A 19,434-nucleotide genomic window follows, 5' to 3' on the forward strand; every position below is an offset into this window, starting at 1 on the left:
ATACATATGTAACAAACCTGCACGTTGTGCACATGTACCCTAGAATTTACGTATAATAAAAAAAATACTAAAAAACATTTCATCCTTTTCTTCTTCTCTCCCTCTTTTATATCAAAACTGTTAATAAGAATACAGCTAGTATTTATTTACTGGCTACCAAATGTGTTCAATGATATTTTGCTAATGGCATTTTGTACATTTCTAATCATTCTCCCACCAACCTACAGATTAGATAATGTAGTAATTCTGATGACCAAATAGTTAGGTTTCCCTTTAAAAAAATAATCAGTTGGGCTGGCATTCACACATGACAGCAGCTGACTAGAGCGTGTAGCAGCAGCCCCCTTAGGTGTTTCTGTGCTCTCCTATTTACCCCGGCCCCATTATTTTCTATTAGCATCCATCACCAAGGCAATGTTGGTTATCACTTATCATCACTATGGACTGAATATTTGTATACCCCCACAACCCATATGCTGAATCCTTAATCTTCAAAGTAATGGTATTTGGAGGCAGAGACCTTGGGAAATAATTAGGTTTAGACTGGGTCATGAAAGTAGAGCCCCCATGATGAAACTCTCTCTCATGAGGACACAGCAAGAAGGTGGCCACCTACAAGCCAGGAAGAGGGCCCTCACCAGAACTTGACCATGCTGTCACTATGATCTTGGACTTCCTAGCCTCCAGAACTGTGAGAAATAAATTTATATTATTTATCCTACTCATCTGTGGCATTTGTAGTAGCATCTCAAGCTAAGACAAACATCAAACTTTTTTTATGTCTTTTACTCATTAAGCCTGGATTCTGAAGGCTTTTGCATTCAGGACCCCATATTCCAAAAGCAGCTTTGTATTGAGTGTCTGTGATGGGTTTGTGGTTGACAGGGAAAGTGATAGATGTTTCAGGAAGATTGTTAAAGCAAATATTTCAAAACTCATGAGCAGTCTTAGACTTGGTGAAGTTTGAAGTGCAATGGAGAGTTTGGCCAAGATACAGTAATTAGAAAGGGTTTTGGGGCCAGATGTTAAACTGGACTCAAATGCCAGTTTTATTTAGTAGACATCAGGAAACAATTGAAGCATTTTAAGGAGGTGAGAGAAATGACCAGGGCTATGGTATAGGAAAATCCATCTAGAAGTTGTATAATAGCGAATTAGGTGGGAGCAGAGACAGAAATGGGACGTACTTATGATGCAGCAACAGTTTTACTTTCTTAACCAGTTTTTGGAGGAAGACTTATCTGTTTATTCTTATGGCCATTGGACCATTGTCTTTGTCTGGTTTTAAAATGTCACAGAATTTGAAGCTCTAGATTTATTTATCACTGAGGTTGATAGATAAAACTTCAAGTTTTCCTTTGTTTAAGGGAAACATATTCAAGCTGGTATTTCAGTTTATATACAAACTCCCCAGGCAGTTTGGTTGCCAAGACTGTTCTGGAAATCTTGCAAGCACTGTTCTGTGGCATTTTAGCACTGCTGATTTCAATATTAGCTGAAAACTATAAAAGTAGTATTTCATTTCTTCTACCGTATAAGAAGCCCTTAGAACTTCATATTTGAAAGAGTGCACATATAGAAATAGTATTACATTCATATGCCCAGTAAGGGACCAGACTGACACACAGCAAAAATTATCAGTTGGAGGATACCAAAGAAATCATAACACTATATTTTCACCAAAGAATTATGAGGTCTTAGCTACATCCTAGAAATGACTGATTAAAAAGAAAAGTATTTACACTATTGAACTAGGAAGACACCTTAATCCCTTCCTGAGCAAATCTGTGGTTTCTCTATATAATAAATGGAGTTTCTGTCTTTCCCCTGCCCCCAAGTTACAGTGAACCAAAAGGATAATTATCCATTGGTTACATTTCAGGTAACAGAATGAGAATCAGAGAACTAAAAAGCAACACTGGTGACTGTCTATCATCAAAATGCCAAATGAATTCAAAATACCCAACTGCTTGAAATAGAAATAAGTAAATAAACAAAAAAATGTTGAATCACATTACATATTACTGTAGTCTTATGTTCTTTTGGGTAGGAAAGCTTGAGTGATGATTGAGCAAAGTCACCCATCTGTCTTCTAATCTAGTATAGAAATCATGTCATCCTTCTACTGTACATGTATCTGGTTTGATTCCATTTAGAGAACTTTAGTGTTAAGTAACAAAACTATAGTTAAAAGGTTAATAGATGCAGTTACATCTAGAACCGCTTTGGTGTTCAAAATAAAAGAAGGGATCATGTTAAAATAGGCTGTCTCCCTAGAGGCCCTCTGGACTGGAGTCTCTGTTTTCATCTTTGGCATTTTCAAGGCCCTGTTCCATTTTGGAGAATAGTACCTGCTAGACTTAATCTCCGTAAAGAAAGAAAAAAGAAAGCTATTTGAAGTCAAGCAGAGGCCTTATCCTATAACCAAATGCCAACTTTCTATTTTTTACTTTTGTATAAGCCAACCTACCAATGCAAAATTATATTCTTCAGCTTCCATCTTAAATCTATTTATATTTTTCTGTACTCCTGTCTTAGTCTATCTTTTGTTGTTATAATAGAATACCACAGACTGGATAATTTATAAAGAAAAGCAGTGTATTTGGTCATAATTCTGAAGACTGAGAAGTCTAAGAGCATTGTGCTAGCATCTGGCAAAGTTAGTCCCATGGTGGATATTCAGAAAGGCAAGAAAGCAAGTGCTAGAGAGAGCTAGCTCTTATAAGAAAGCCAATCCTGTGATAATTAATCCACTTCCATGATAACAGCATTAATTTATTCATGTGGTTGGAATCCTTGTAACTTATCCACCTTCCAAGGTCCCCACCTCACAACAGTGTTACTTTGGGGGCCAAGTTTCCAACAGATGCTCTTTTGGAAACCATAGCACATCCTATCAGGTTTGAACCACAAATCCTGGCCAATCAGTAGTTCATAATTACATTACATTAGTCAGCTCAGGGTGCCATAACAAAATGCCACAAGCTTCATGAATTACACAACAGATATTTATTGTCTCACAGTTCTGGAGTCTGGAAAATTCAAGATCAAGTTGCCAGCTGGTTTGGTTCCTGGTGAAGTTCCTCTTCAAAGGAAGAGGAACTTCCTTTGAAGTCTTAGCTACATCCTAGACTCAAAGCCAGCTGCCTTTTCTGTTTCTTCATATTGTGGAGGAAGCTCTGGTTTCTCTTCGTCTTCTCAGAAAGACACCAAACCTACTGGATTCAGGTGCCACACTTAAGACATTATTTAACTTTGCCACATAAAAGCCCTGTCTCCAAACACAGTTACATTGTGGGTTAGGGCTTCAACAAATGAATTTTGGGCGAACAAATTCAGTCCAAAAAATAGCACACAGGAAACTAGTTAACATCTAAGCCTCAGTGTCCTCATGTTGAACATCAAGAAAATGCTGTCTTCTTCAAATGATTGTTTTCCAGAACATATGAGATAGTGCATTTTAAAAATACAGTATCTGCACAAAATATCCAAGTGTTTTCCTACATCAAACCATCTGCTTAGATGTTCATGCTATTCTTGGACCTGTACTTTGCCCCCAACCCTGCTTACACCATCCTACTGAGTTTGCAACTTTGGCCAGCATCTCTGGACCCATAACTGCCAGGTTCAGACCTCTGAATGCCTACCCAAGTCCTCAGCACAAGCTAAGGACCTGAAATTCTTTACCGGTCTATTGGTTTTCAGTTATTCCCTCAAAGATCCCAGTATTATGTACAAAATATAGATATAGATAAATTAGATAAATATAAAACAAAGAAGGGGCCAGTTCTTCTTTAAGCAGGGCCCTGACCCATTTCTCATCACTGGGAGGCACCTCCCAGCCAGGACTTCCCACTACACCTGCCTGCACTTATTATGAATAGACTTCTGATCTTTCCCTGGGACACAGTGCCCAGGGGAGGGGAGAGCCGCCACCTGGGTTGGTTGGATAACTCAGCCATTCCAGCCTGTGGGCTTTGGAGAGTCCATGTCAATAGGAGCAGATGTGGCTCCCCACCATGACACAGCTGTTTGGTCAAAGCATGGTCAGACTGCTGCTTTTGGTGGAACCTGATTCACTCCTCCTCATAGGGCAGGTCCTCCCAGCCAGGTCCTCTCAGCTGGGGCATCCATCCCACCCCACCTGTGTTCTACAGGGCCAATAGATCTCTAATTACTTTTTCAGACAGAGAGTGCCTGAGGGGCAGGAAGTCTGCTACCTTGGCCATTCAAGATTCTCAGCCAGTTCAGTCTATGGATCTTGGAGAGCCCAAACTGATCAGGGGCTGGAGGAATCTCCAACACAGCACAACTTCTCTATCAAAAAGCATCCAGACTGCTTCTTTAAGTGATTCCCTGAACCCTTTCCTCCTGACTGGGTGAGACCTCCCAACCAGGGTCTCCAGCCACCTCCTAGGGGTGTGTTTGGGCTGGCAGTAGGTCAGTATCCCTCTGGGATGGAGCCCTCAGAGGAAGGGACAGACTGCTATCTTTGCTGTTTTACAGCCTTCACTGGTGATACCTCCAGGTACAGAAAAAACTGAGTCAACTAGGGTCTGGAGCAGATCCCCAGAAAACTGCAGCAGCCTTAAAGAAGAGTGGTCAGACTGTTAAAAGAAAAACAAACAAACAACAACAAAACACAAAAGACCTATCCAAAGGTCGGCAACCTTGGAGATCAAAGATAGATACGCCCAAGAAGATGAGAAAAAATGTGAAAACACTGAAAACTCAAAAAGCCAGATTGCCGCTTTTTCTCCAAATGACCACGCCACCTCTCCAGCAAGGGCTCAGAACTCAGCTGAGGCTGAGAAGGCTGAAATGACAGGAATAGGATTCAGAAGGTGGGTAATAACAAACTTCACCGAGCTAAAGGAGCACATTGTAACCCAATAAAAAGAATCTAAGAATCATGATAAAACAACATGGTAGTTGACAGCCAAAATAGCCAGTTTAGAGAGGAACAAAACTGACCTGTTAGAGCTGAAAAACACACTACAAGAACTTCATGATGCAATCACTAGTATTAATAACAGAATAGACCAAGGAGAGGAAGGAATCTAAGAACTTGAAGACTATCCTTCTGAAAAACGGCAGGTGAATAAGAATAGAGAAAAAAGAATGAAAAGGAATGAAAAAAACTGAGAAATATGGGATTATGTAAAGAGATTAAATCTATGATGAATTGGGGCACCTGAAAGAGACAAGGAGAATGAAACCAGGTTAGAAAACATACTTCAGGATATCATCCAGGAAAACTTCCCCCAACCAAGCAAGACAGGCCAACATTCAAATTCAGGAAATGCAGAGAACCCCAGTAAGAAACTCCATGAGAAGATCATCCCCAAGACACAAAATCATCAGATTCTCCAAGGTCAAAATGAAAGAAAAAAATGTTAAGAGCAGCCAGAGAGAAAGGTCAGATCATCTACAAAAAGAAGCCCATCAATCCAACAGTGGACCTCTCAGTGGAAATTCTACAAGCCAGAAGAAACTGGGATCCAATATTCAACATTCTTAAACAAAAGAATTCAAACTCAGAAGTTCATATCCGGCCAAACTAAGCTTCATCAGTGAAGGAGAAATAAGATCCTTTTCAAACAAGCAAATGCTGAGGGAATTCATCACCAGCAGACCTGCTTTGCAAGAGCTCCTGAAGAAACAGTAAATATGGGAAGGAAAAACCATTACTAGCCACTATAAAAACACACTGAAGTACACAGACCAGTGACACTATGAAGCAACCACATAAACAAGTCTGCAAAATAACCAGCTAGCATCGTGATAACAGGATCAACTGCACACATAACAATACTAACCTTAATTATAAATGGGCTAAATACCCCAATTAAAAGATACAGAATGGCAAGCCGGATAAAGAATGGAGACTCATTGGTATGCTGTCTTCAAGAGACCAGTCTCACATGCAAAAAAAGATACCTATAGGCTCAAAATAAAAGGATGGAGGAAAGTTTACCAAGCAAATGGAAAACAGAAAAAAAGCATCAGTTGCAATCCTAGTTTCTGACAAAACAGACTTTATACCAACAAAGAACAAAAAACAAAAAGAAGGGCATTACATAATAATAAAGGGTTCAATTCAACAAGAAGAGCTAACTATCCTAAATACATACGCACCCAATACAGGAGCACCCAGGTTCATAAAGCAAGTTCCTAGAGACCTACTATGAGACTTAGACTCCCACACAACAATAGTGGGAGACTTTAACACCCCACTGACAATATTAGATCATCAAGACAGAAAATTAACAACAACATTCAGGACTTGAACTCAGCTCTGGATCAAGTGGATAGATACATAAATATTTATAGATAGATAGATACAGAACCGATAGATACATACATATGCATTATATACATATATATATATACACAAATACACACACATATATACATATAGAACTGATAGATATATACACAACTCTGCACCCGAAAACAACAGAATATACATTCTTCTCATGGCCACATGGCATTTACTGTAAAATTAATCACATAATTGGAAGTAAAACACTCCTCAGCAAATGCAAAAGAACTGAAATCATAACAGTCTCTCAGACCACAGCATAATCAAATTAGAAGTAAAGATTAAGAAATTCGCTCAAAACCACACAACTACGTGGAAACTGAATAACGTATTCCTAAATGACTCTTGGGTAAATAACAAAATTAAGGCAGAAATCAAGAAATTATTTGAAACTAGTGAGAACAAAGATACAACCTGCCAGAATCTCTGGGACACAGCTAAAGCCGTGTAAAGAGGGAAATTTATAGCACTAAATGCCCACATCAAAAAGGTGGAAAGGTCTCAAGTTAACAACATAAGAGCACGACTAAAATAACTAGAGAACCAAGAGCAAACAAACCCCAAAGCTAGCAGAAGACAAGAAATAACAAAGATCAGTGGTGAACTGAAGGAGATAGAGACACGAAAAAAGCTACAAAAAATAAAAAATCCAGGAGCATATAAATAAGCATATCTTTTTAGAAAAAATTAACAAAATAGGGTCTTAGCTAGACTAACAAGAAAGAAAAGAGAGAAGATTCAAATAAAAATCAGAAATGATAAGAGGAATATCACTGCTGACCCTACAGAAATACAAACAACCATCAGAGGATACCATAAATACCTCTATGCACATAAACTAGAAAATCTAGGAGAAACTGATACATTCCTGGACACATACCTCCCAAGACTGAACCTGTAATAAATTGAATCCCTGAATAGAGCAATAACAAGTTCTAAAATTGATGCAGTAGTAAGTATCCTACCAACCATAAAAAAAGCCCAGGACCAGATGGATTAAAGCTGAACTTCACCTAAGGTACAAAGAAGAGCTGGTACCATTTCTACTGAAACCCTTCCAAAAAATTAAAAAGGAAGGACTCCTCCATAAGCCATTCTATGAGGCCAGCATCATCCTGATATCAAAACCTGGCAGAGACACAATCAAATGGAAAACTTCAGGCCAATATCCTTGATGAACACTGGTGCAAAAATCAACAAAATACTGGCAAACTGAATCCAGCAACACATCAAAAAGCTTATCCACCACGATCAAGTATGCATTGTCCTCAAGATGCATGGTTGATTCAAAATACATGAATCAATAAATTTGATTAATCACATAAAAAGATCTAAAGGCAAAGATCACATGATTACCTCAATAGATGCAGAAAAGGCCTTTGTTAAAATTCACCATCCCTTTATGTTAAAAACTCTCAATAAACTAGGTATTGAAGGCAAATACCTCAAACTAATAAGAGCCATATATGAGAAACCCACAGCCAATATCATACTGAATGGGCAGACACTGGAAGCATTCCCCTTGAAAACCAGCACATGACAAGGATGCTCTCTCTCACCACTCTTATTCAACACAGTATTGGAAGTTCTGGCCAGGGCAATCAGACAAGAAAAAGAAATAAAGAGTATTCAAATAGGAAGAGAAGAAGTCAAACTATCTTTGTCTGCAGATGACATGTTTCCATATCTAGAAAACCCCATTGTCTCAGCCCAAAAGCTTCTTAAGCTGAGAAGCGACTTCAGCAAAGTCTCAGGATACAAAATCAATGTGCAAAAATTGCTAGCATTCCTATACACCATTGACAGGCAAGCCAAGAGCCAAATCATGAATGAACTCTCATTCACAACTTCCACAAAGAGGATAAAATACCTAGGAATACAGCTAACAAGGGAAGAGAAGGACCTCTTCAAGGAGAACTACAAACCACTGCTCCAAGAAATCAGAGAGGACACAAATGAATAGAAAACATTCCACGCTCATGGATTGGAAGAATCAATATCATGAAAATGGCTGTACTGCCCAAAGCAATTTATATATTTAATGCAATTCCCATTAAACGACCATTGACATTCTTCAGAGAATTAGAAAAAACTATTTTAAAATTCATGTGGAACCAATACAGAGCCTTAATAGCCAAGAGAATCCTAAGTTAAAAAAAAAAAAAGCCAGAAGCTTCATAATACCAGATTTCAAACTATATACTACAAGGCTACAGTAAGCAAAATAGCATGGCACTGACACAAGAAAAGACACACAGACACAGATGGAGCTGAATAGAGTACCCAGAAATAAGACTGCACACCTACAACCATCTGATCTTCTACAAAACCTGACAGAAACAGGCAATGGGGAAAGGATTTCCTATTTAATAAGTGGTGCTGGGAGAACTGGTTAGTCATATGCAGATAACTGAAGCTGACCCCTTCCTTACACCTTATACAAAAATTAACTCAAGATGGATAAAGACTAAAATGTAAAACCCAAAACTATAAAAACCCTAGAAAAATCCTAGGCAATACCATTCAGGACACAGGCATGGGCAAATATTTCGTGATGAAGATGCCAAAAGCAATTGCACCAAAAGCAAAAATTGACAAATGAGTTCTAATTAAACTAAAGAGCTTCAGTACAGAAAAGAAACTATCATCAGAGTGAACAGACAACCTACAGAATGGTATAAAATGTTTGCAATCTATCCATCTGATGAAGCTGTAACATCCAAGCACCTATAAGGAACTTAAATAAATTTACAAGAGAAAACAAACAACCCCATTAAAAAGTGGGCAAAGGGGAGGAACAGACACTTCTCAAAAGAAGACATACATGTGGCTAACAAACGTGAAAAAAAGCTCAGTGTCACTGGTTATTAGAGAAATGCAAATCAAAACCACAATGAGATACCAAGTCACACCAGTCTGAATGGTTATCATTAAGAAGTCAAATAACAAATTCCTGCAAGGTTGTAGATAAAAAAGGAATGCTTTTACACTGTTAATGGGAGTGTAAATTAGTTCGACCATTGTGGAAGTTAGGGTGGTGATTCCTCAATGTCTTAGAGACAGAAATACCATTCAACCCAACAATCCCACTACTGTGTATATACCCAAAGGAATATAAATCATTCTATTATAAAGATACATGCATGCGTATATTCATTGCATCACTATTCACAATAGCAGAGACATGGAATCAACCTAAATGTCCATCAATGATAGATTGGATAAAGAAAATATGGTACATATGCACCATGGAATATTATACAGCCATAAAAGGAATGAGATTAATGTCCTTTGCAGGGACATGGATGGAGCTGGAGGGCATTATTCTCAGCAAACTAAAGCAGGACCAGAAAGCCAAATACCACATGTTCTCACTTAGAAGCAGGAGCCAAATCATGAGAACATATGGACACGTAGTGGGGAACAACACACAGTGGGGCCTATCGGAGTGTGTGGGTGTAGGAAAGAGGAGGGAGAGCATCAAGAAAAATAGCTAATGGATACTGGGATGACCTGTGCAGCAAACCACCACGGCACACATTTACCTATGTAACAAACCTGCCCATCCTGAACATGTACCTGAACTTAAAAGTTGGAAATCAGAATAAAATAAAAGAGCTATAAGAGACATATATATTACATATATATTAACCAATGTGTAGACTTCGTTTGGATCCTGATTCAAAATATAAGCTGTAAAAATTATATATATATATATATAATTTACAGACACACATTGGACATTTGATAATATAAATAAATTAATTTTTATGGAAGTATAATAATGGTATTTTGGTTATATTTTACAAGAGTATACATAGACATAAAGACGAGAAAAATAGACACCAGGGGCTACTTGAGGGTGAAGAGTAGGAGTGGGGTGAGAATGGAAATCTGGAAAATCTACCTGTTGGGTAGATTATTTTGTTGGGTAACAAAATTTGTATACCAAACCCCCATGACATGCAATTTACCCATGTAACAAACCTGCACACCTACCCCCTGAATCTAACAAAAGTTGGGAGTAAAAACTAATTAAGTGAAGAGTTCTTGTCTTTTAGTAATAGATACTGAAATATTATTTAGATGGAATGTCAGAATATCTAGGATTTGCTTCAAATTAATTTAAGGTCTGAGGAGTGGGTGGGAACAAAGGTGAAGCAAGATTGGCCAAGAGTTCAAACCTGTTGGTGGTGGGAGATGGGTCTATGAGGGTTCATTATCCTGTTCTCCTTGCTTTTGTGTGTTTCTGAATTACCATAATAAAAAGTTTAAAAAATAAAAAATATATATACAGGCATCGATATACAGATGAAGTCCTGACGTCCCTGATGTCACCCATGGAAAATTTCTACAACCCCTTCCTGTCTAATGGACACTTTAAAAAGTGCTGGAGTCAGATTATGGAAGACATAACTGATATTTTAATAAAATAAATATGGAGAAAATATTTCATACACTGTAATTCTGACTGCTTATCTGGTCCTCTTGCTTTTTATTTTCATCCTATTACTTGCTGCTTTCACCAGACCTCTAGATCAGTGGTTCTCTACTGCAATGAAAACAAATGGTATCTATTAATTGTTCTGAAGATACTTTCAAGCAGTTTAAAAAATGATGCTTTGCAAAGAAACCCCATTCTACATATAAACAAAATTATATTTCCAAAAATTGCTGTACACTGTACACTGTTGATTCTTTCACCTTTACTAATGACTCTTGTGATGCCTAATATAGCAGTTACTTTTTGGTTTCTAAGGCATGCATGGTCTAATGTAATATTCACAGTCACCCTCTGTGGACACTGAAACAGAGTGCTACAGGTGAGCTGCCCAATGTAACCTAGCTAGAAGGTGGTGGAGCCCAGTTTGGATCCTAGCAGTCAATCTTAAGAGGCCACTCTTAACCAGTGTGCAATATCCTCCTGAGTCAAAGCGAATGGCGGGCTCATGTAATCAGTGTCCCTGGGGTGTCCACAACCTAGGCTTCATCTCCCTGGGATGCCATGTCACCTGTCACATGTCATGTCAGCCCCAGAAGAATGAAGGGTCAATACAGCCATTTTATATTCTTGCTGGTAAAACACATTGCATTTGCTAGTAAGGATACTGAGTGTGTGGTCACCATCAGTCACATTTCTGCTCAATGGATTAAATCTGACCAGAAGGAAAAGATTAAAAAATCCTCTCCCCAAATCCTGTACTTTTGTATTATTTTAAGTACATATCTTTCAGAAAAAAAGTCCTGTCAGATGCCTCCAAGGTAAAAATATTCCGAGAAGGGCTTAACGTCTGCATTTGGACTTTTAAACTTACATGATATAAGCAAAATTCAGAATTAGCTTATTATTTTTTGGATTCATATAGGAAAATTAGAAATTCTCTTTTTTTTAAGATCTTGGACAGATTGGGCACTAAAAAGGTTTCAGCTCCATGAGTGACTGGGCTGATCTGCTGGGGAACTGAATCCATGGCATACTCAGAATAAGGAAAATGCTTCTTTTGAAGAACTGTAGGTGGTTCAGAAGAAGGGAAAACGAAAGGCAAGACACAAACTGCATCTTGATTCAGCTTTTTCAGAGACTGTCTTATTCACATGGCATTCCTCAGAGATTTGATATTTGCCTTCTTATTGAAAGAAATGCACACAGAATTGTAAAAGGAAAAGACTGCTTTCAAATGTTACATAGGGAAAAACACAGCATAGAGATCTGAAGGCAGCTTTTAAGCATCTAGGTGGCATTTTAAGCCATTAATAGAATGTTAACGCCCACCTCTATATGAAAAGTTCAAAAGACAGTATAATGTGATTGGAAGTGTATGAGTGCTGAAGTCTTGCAGCCTTAGTCAAGTTCTAAGCTTCCTGAATCTAGATTTTCTTATTTCTGAAATGGTAATTTATTTCACAGGATTCTTATTAAAAGCAATGAAATGATATTCCCTAATTGTGCTTAGAGAGGGTCAGCATAGTGTCAGTTGAGAGCAGGGACTCAGAAGCCAGACTGTGTTCAAATCTCTCCACTCTCTCTCTCTCTCTCTCTCTTATTAGCTGTGTGAGTTCAGGAAGGTTACTTTACCACTCTGGGCCTATAAAATGGAGTTGAAAATAATAGTGCCTACCACAGGGCATTATTATGAGGATTTAATGAGGAATTCATTATAAAATGCTTGAAACACTACCCAGATGAGAGTAAGTACTATGTAAGTTTTTGAAAAATAAATACTATGCTGGCTATTAACAGTCTAGCATTCATTCCCTCTAATTCTAGAATCATCATCCCATGTCTGCTTTGGGAAATGTCACCTTCTCCATTTGAATACAATCTTAGTGATGTGCTTAATCCAGGTGTTTCAACAAATCCTGGCTGAGGGGATGAGGATGTGATCACAGCTGGGCTAATTAGACAATCTCTCCCTGGAATTTGACTCATAAGGAGATACACAGACCTTATGGAAATTTATTCATTCTGACTACTGTGTCCTAAAGTACCCTCTGTAAATTCCTCACTCCAAAATTTCCAAGGCTGCCTTCATGTCTGCCCACTCTGGGACACATATTTTCACCCTCTCCATTAATTCTATGAGCCAACCTTTATCTTTTCAATAAATCAGTTTCTATTTTTTTATTTTCTTCCATCTGTTTCTGATGCCTTTAATCAAATACCCCCTAAATGGTTAAAATAGGCACACACAAAATGTATTATTATTAAATAAAAATTGGAGGCCAAGGCAGGTGGATCATGAGGTCAGGAGATGGAGACCATCCTGGCTAATATGGTGAAAACTCGTCTCTACTAAAAATACCAAAAAAAAAAAAATTAGCCTGGCGTGGTGGCATGCACCTGTAGTCCCAGCTACTCGGGAGGCTGAGGCAGAAAAATCACTTGAACCTGGAAGGCGGAGGTTGCAGTGAGCCGAGATCCCACCACTGCACTCCAGCCTGGGCAACAGAGCGAGACAACGTCTCAAAAATAAATAAAAAATACAATAAAATTTTATAAAATAAAAATTAATGATTCTAATTTTTTATCAATACCAATATTAGTTTACTGTGTAAAAATTCTTTCTATCAAAGTAATCTCTCCCCAAAATTACTGTGTTTGTGCTCGTTTAAACTCTCATAAAGTTATTTAGTTGTATATCCTCTCTACTCCTCACATTAGTAAGCAAAAATACATGGTATAATTATAACCTGGCAAGGGCTGTAAGTGTATATAACTGGGAATAAGTGTTTTATAGGTGACTAGTAGGTGACCAGCTATGGAATTCAAGAAACAAGTCTGGGCAATCAAGGACCAGAGCTGGCACTTCATGCCCTGAATGTCTCAGCGACGCATAGAACTAAACACAAATTCAGTGGTGGGAAAGAAGTCAACTTATTGATATTTCATGTGTTCTTAATTTTACTGCTATGCCCATTCTCTCACTGCTAAAAGACAGAAGAAAATTCAGCAAAAATAGCAAAACCTATCTGAACAATTTGAGAATCCCTCATTGAACTTTGAAAATTACACACATAAGAAAATAAATTTCTAATAGCTAATATTCCAAACCATAATACAACTTCATACTGAGAAGTTAGAGATCATGTGGTGAGCAATTTGAGGATTAAAAAATGGAATCTTTTCTGTGACTGGTTAAATCATTTATCAAAAATCATAAGCAAATCTATAGAGACAAAATACATTAGCGGCTGCCTAAGGCTGGGAGATGGTGGTATGGGAAATTATTGCTAATGGGTACAACACTGCTTTTGAGAATGATGAAAATGTTCTGAAATGAGATTATTATGATGGTTGTACAATTCTGTAAATATACTGACAATCAGTGAATGCTGTACTTTAAACAGATAAACTTTGTAGTATAAAGTATTGGTCAGGCGCGGTGGCTCACGCCTGTAATCCCAGCACTTTGGGAGGCCAAGATGGGCATATCATGAGGTCAAGAGATCGAGACCATCCTGGCCAACATGGTGAAACCCCGTCTCTACTAAAAGTACAAAAATTAGCTGGGCATGGTGGCACACACCTGTAATCCCAGCTACTCAGGAGGCTGAGGTAGTAGAATCACTTGAACTTGGGAAGTGGAGGTTGCAGTGAGCCGAGATCGTGCCACTGCACTGCAACCTGGTGACAGAGTAAGACTCCATCTCAAACAAACAAATACAGTAGAAAGTATTATACCTCAATGTGGTGTTTTAAAAATGTGATTGTCAGAAGTCCCATCTTTTGAGTAACTGGTAAGCTCTAGTCTAAATGCAGGCTAGCAGGCTTGGGTGAGAGATGCCCAGACTAAGGTGGAAAACAAGATCAGCAAATTGTACCCAAGCCAAAATCCATGTCCAGATTCCTTGGCTGAGGACCAGACAGTTGATGGAACAAAGAGCAGGATTACAAATGAGAAATGGGGCTGAGTTAGGAAGGAGATAGGCATTGGATCCAAGCAGGAGCAAGTTCAATTCAACTTGTCACCCTTAATGACTAGGTATCATGATCTGGTGGTGGTTTCTTAAACGAGCCATAGTCCATCCACCTAATCTATGTTCCTCTCTGGTATAGAGTCAAGATCTCTTTACCCAGGATTCTTCAGAGCATCCTTCATAATTTTCCTATTTTCTTATCTCAGTCTTACTAAGTGCTCTCAGGTGGTTGCCAGCACCCAGCACCTATTTGTGAGTGTGCCTACACACCTGGCTGCCCCTATGATTTCACAGTCCTTCCTAGGTGTTTGGCTATCTAGTGGATGTATGAGCTTAATTGTTCCTCTCCTTTATGTCACTCTGTTTGCATGGCTAAGTAGCTCTCATTGTGAAGAAGAAAGCTCTGGTCATTATTTACAAATTATGCATTAGTCTCATATTGAAAGGAATAATCAAAGACAGAAAAAAGATTAAGTGATATCCAAGCAGAAAATAGTTAATTCAGGATCTTTGATTTCCCTCCGTCGCTTTGTAAGCTCTGCTTCTACTCACTGTTTTTTGATTGTTTGTTTGTTTCAGAGCTTAAGGAAGATTCAAACATAGTTCGCTCCAAAAGTTCTCAGCTTTTCTCTTTTTTTTGCATACACTTGTAATAGATGGTTCTTAACACAGACTACTACTCACATTCTATAGGACCTATCTGTCCACATAAACTGTAGGGTATAGGTAATTCTCACCTCTGTTCCTTTCAAGGAAGCATATCAGATGGCAGGAGAATGAGAATGATATTATAGAAATAATCTAAACAAACACTTAACAAAATATGAATCATTAACAAAAGTTAACTCATACCAGTAACTATTAATTTGAAATATCCCTCACAACTGATTATAACACTTACGTCATGAAATCTCAGAAGGTCTCTAAAATGGTTCCCACTCTTAGATTTATAGATGAGGAGAAAGAAGACTCAGAGACTTTTGCAATTTTGCTCAAGCATTATCAATCTAAATTAAAGTTGACTGTTTCCAAAATTAAGGACTTCTTCCATTGTTCAATTCCCACCGTTTTAGACCAGTATTTCTCCAAATGGACTGTGGATATTAAATACTAACCAACTTGGAACTCTTGTGGAAAGCCAGAATCTCACTTTGAGGTGTACATCTTGACTTATTTTTGAAAGCACCTCTATAATTTGCAAAGCACTTTACATAACGTAATAACATTTTATTGTTTCCATGACATCCATGAAAAAATAAATTATAAATATGGTTTTATAAATGTGCTGGTAATATGCCTTGTGTTGTACTCTAAATGACAGATCAAGAATTCAAACAAGGATCTGTGACTTTAAATCTTACATGTTTCCCTTGACATTTCTTCTTGCTAAAAACACATCTTTTATAAATTTTTCTTTCTGAAATCTAAAAGGATACCATAACGGTAACTTTTCCAAATATCTTATTTTATTTATGTTTTTAAATTCTCTTTCAGAGATTTTTCTTGACATGGCTTATATTTCTAAATATGATCCTATTATTACTTTTTTATTTTTGAGACAGGGTCTCACTCTGTCGCCCAGAGTTCGGTAGCATGATCTCAGCCCACTGCAACCTCCGCCCCCCAGACTCTTGTGATTCTCCTGCCCCAGCCTTTTGAGTATCTGGGATTACAGGGGCAAGCCATTATTGCCTGGATAATTTTTGTATTTTTAGTAGAGAGGGGGTCTAACCATGTTGGCCAGGCTGGTCTTGAACCACTGACCTCAAATGATCCATCCCCTACTTTGTCATCTCAAAGTGCTGAGATTACAGGTGTGAGCCATCGCACCTGGCCCTATAATCACTTTTACTATCAGTCTCCGTCATGAATCCATTCAAGGTAAGGTGAGATTTTCTCCTCTAGGTTATTTACATATTTCTCCACTGGTTTCAAATCTCCTCTATAGTCAGTCCGTTAGACATGGTACATTAAACACATTAAATTCTCACAATCTATTTCTATCTATTAATTTGCCTTTTAATCATATTTACTGTTTCCCTATAACTTGTCTGAACTTCTTACCCCCATTATTTCAGAATAATTAAGAGGAACATAAGTACTTAGAGTCTCAAGTTTGCTACACCTGGATCTGTATATACAGCAAAACATCTCTTTGCTCTTCTCAAGGTCTTTGTTTAAAAAAATAAAAGATGTCATCCCGGCGCATTGCCTCACGCCTGTAATCCCAGCACTTTGGGAGGCCGAGGCGGGTGGTTCACAAGGTCAGGAGATTGAGACCATCCTGGTTAACACGGTGAAACCCCGTCTCTACCAAAAATACAAAAATTAGCTGGGCATGGTAGCAGGTGCCTCTAATCCCAGCTACTCAGGAGACTGAGGCAAGACAATTGTCTGAACCCGGGAGGCGGAGCTTGCAGTGAGCCAAGATCGCACCACTGCACTCCAGCCTGGGTGACAGAGTGAGACTCCATCTTGAAAAAGAAAAAAATAAATAAAATAAATAAAATAAAAGATGTCAAGTGACCCCAAGTATATTTTGGGGGTATTTTAATTATCAGCTAAGAAGAAGGATACACATTTGAAAGAATGATTTATTGGAATTAAAACTTATGATGTTAGTTATGAATTATATTAATAAATCTAGTGCCATCAATTTAGTAGCTTGAGATCTTGAAAAATACTAAAGATGCACCACATATGATTTTCCTAAGTGGATTTCTTAATCATTTATAGTATATATATTACTTAAAAATGAATTTTTTCAATTATTTTTAATAAAAATATTTAGCCATCCTATTAATGATAAAACTTGACTATCATGAATGGCGTTTTTTTTCTATTAGGAGAGTGAAAGACCACTGAATGAAATAATAATCATTCATAACAACCCAGGTATGTATAACATCATGTCTAGGTTTGAAAACCATGTTCATAAATTTTCTGAAATGATGTAAAATAAAACCTGCATCATCCACTTTAATCATACCTGGCTGGCTGGTTCAGACCTATGTCTTTCCTTTCTCCATTTACAGAGGCAAGGAAGACCACCTGAAAGAGAAGAAATATAGATGCCCCAGAGAGACTGTCTTTTCTACAGGTACTCATGAGGTTATATCACACATCGTTGTTTTGAAATCTTTGCCATGTCAGAGGTCAGCTCTAACTGTACCATAGTATGCGGGGCTAATGGAATGAAGGCCTACAGGCCTCTGATTTTGAGAATGTTTACACTAAATGCTGATAAGAGATCAGATAAGTGCACTGCAGAGAGACTCAAAGTAGTTTAAGTGCAGATATGACTTCATTTCATATGTTCATTCTTAGAAGTAGAATATGATGCTAAGATCAATTATTACTGCTAAGGATTCTTCCTGCAATCTGAGTGTGTGCAATAGAATTCACATTCTTTCTAGGCTTGACTAATTCCTTGACTTTCCTGAAGGTGGTTTAAAAAGGACTCAAAACTTTGAAACTTAAGAACAAACCCCTTCAAGAAAGGGATCTAGACCCTAGGAGAATGATTCTCAACCTAGGCTACATATTAGGATATATAAAGAAGTCTTTTAAAACTTGTAAATGCCCAGGTCCTGATCCTGACCAGTTAAATCAGATCATCAGGAGATGAGGCTTTAAATTTTTAAAGCTTCTCCAATGATTTTAATATGCACCAATTTAGGAGGCTACTTTGGAGATGATCTAGGTGTATGATTTAAGAATAAAAATAAATCCAAAATAAATTGGCAACAGAGTTAGAATAATTCCTTTCTAATCAAGTGTTCCTTTTTGTTCCAAACAGAATAATTTAAAATAAATTTTAAAAAGGATACAAATTAAATGACTATTTAGCAAATTGCAATGGAAAAGGACACGGATATAGGTTTTAATAAGGAAGGGCAATAGAAATCAAATTTAAAACCCCAAGGGGAGGAAATCACGAGGGTCAGTGAAAGTTTGTAGCCAGGGGAGATTATATCACATATTTATATTATTATTTAATTGTATGTTAAACAGGATTTGGAAAATGAACCACAAATCCAAATACCCCCACAGAGGCAGAATGCTAAAAACCTTCATCTCAGATTGACACAGTTTAGAGATTGGAAAGCCCACTTCTCCTTTTACCATGTCAAATTATAACAGGAAAAATAAAATGCTGATTTGAGTCTCTCATGAAAGGTAACCGTGCAATTATTGGAAACACACTTTCACAGCAAAAGCGGATCTTGTTACAGCACAGAGCTAGGTCTTCGTCTTCCTACCTTTAGTTTCGATGGTGAGACTGATGTTTACTTTCATCTGGTTTTCATTTGAAAAATCCCATCTGTGCTGAGCCTGAAAGAATTGTAAAAATACTAAAGTTACAAGCATTTAAGTAAGGTGAACAGAATTTCCTGGGTTTACTTTGCTAAAATGATGTTTAAAGAAGATTTGGGTGATGTAGGCTATGAGACCACTATAATATAGCTGCTACAACTAATTATGTGTCTGAGATGAGATGCAAAGCAAAGCTTCAAACCCCCAGACGGGAGGGGAAGAATATCCTGGCAGCACTATGCACTTACATTAAGTATGGACATTTTCTAAAGTGAATGCATTATACTTTAATTATGCAAAACTCTGGATAATAGCATATTTGTCTGCCATCATATAGTGTAATCCAAACACTTATTGCTACACACGTAAGAGAT

General features: G+C 37.7%; 1 long non-coding RNA gene across 1 annotated transcript in view; it reads right to left on the minus strand.

Moving 5' to 3' along the window:
* Window positions 1-19,073, minus strand: part of LOC134808409 (uncharacterized) — a 48,477-nt gene extending 29,404 nt beyond the window's left edge. The window contains exon 1 of the long non-coding RNA XR_010151302.1: window positions 19,006-19,073. This is a non-coding gene — a long non-coding RNA (uncharacterized LOC134808409). The remainder of the gene's footprint in view (window positions 1-19,005) is intronic.
* Window positions 19,074-19,434: the final 361 nt, after the last annotated feature.

Source organism: Pan troglodytes, chromosome 15, assembly GCF_028858775.2.
Source record: "Pan troglodytes isolate AG18354 chromosome 15, NHGRI_mPanTro3-v2.0_pri, whole genome shotgun sequence".
NCBI classification, from domain to species: Eukaryota; Metazoa; Chordata; class Mammalia; order Primates; family Hominidae; genus Pan; species Pan troglodytes.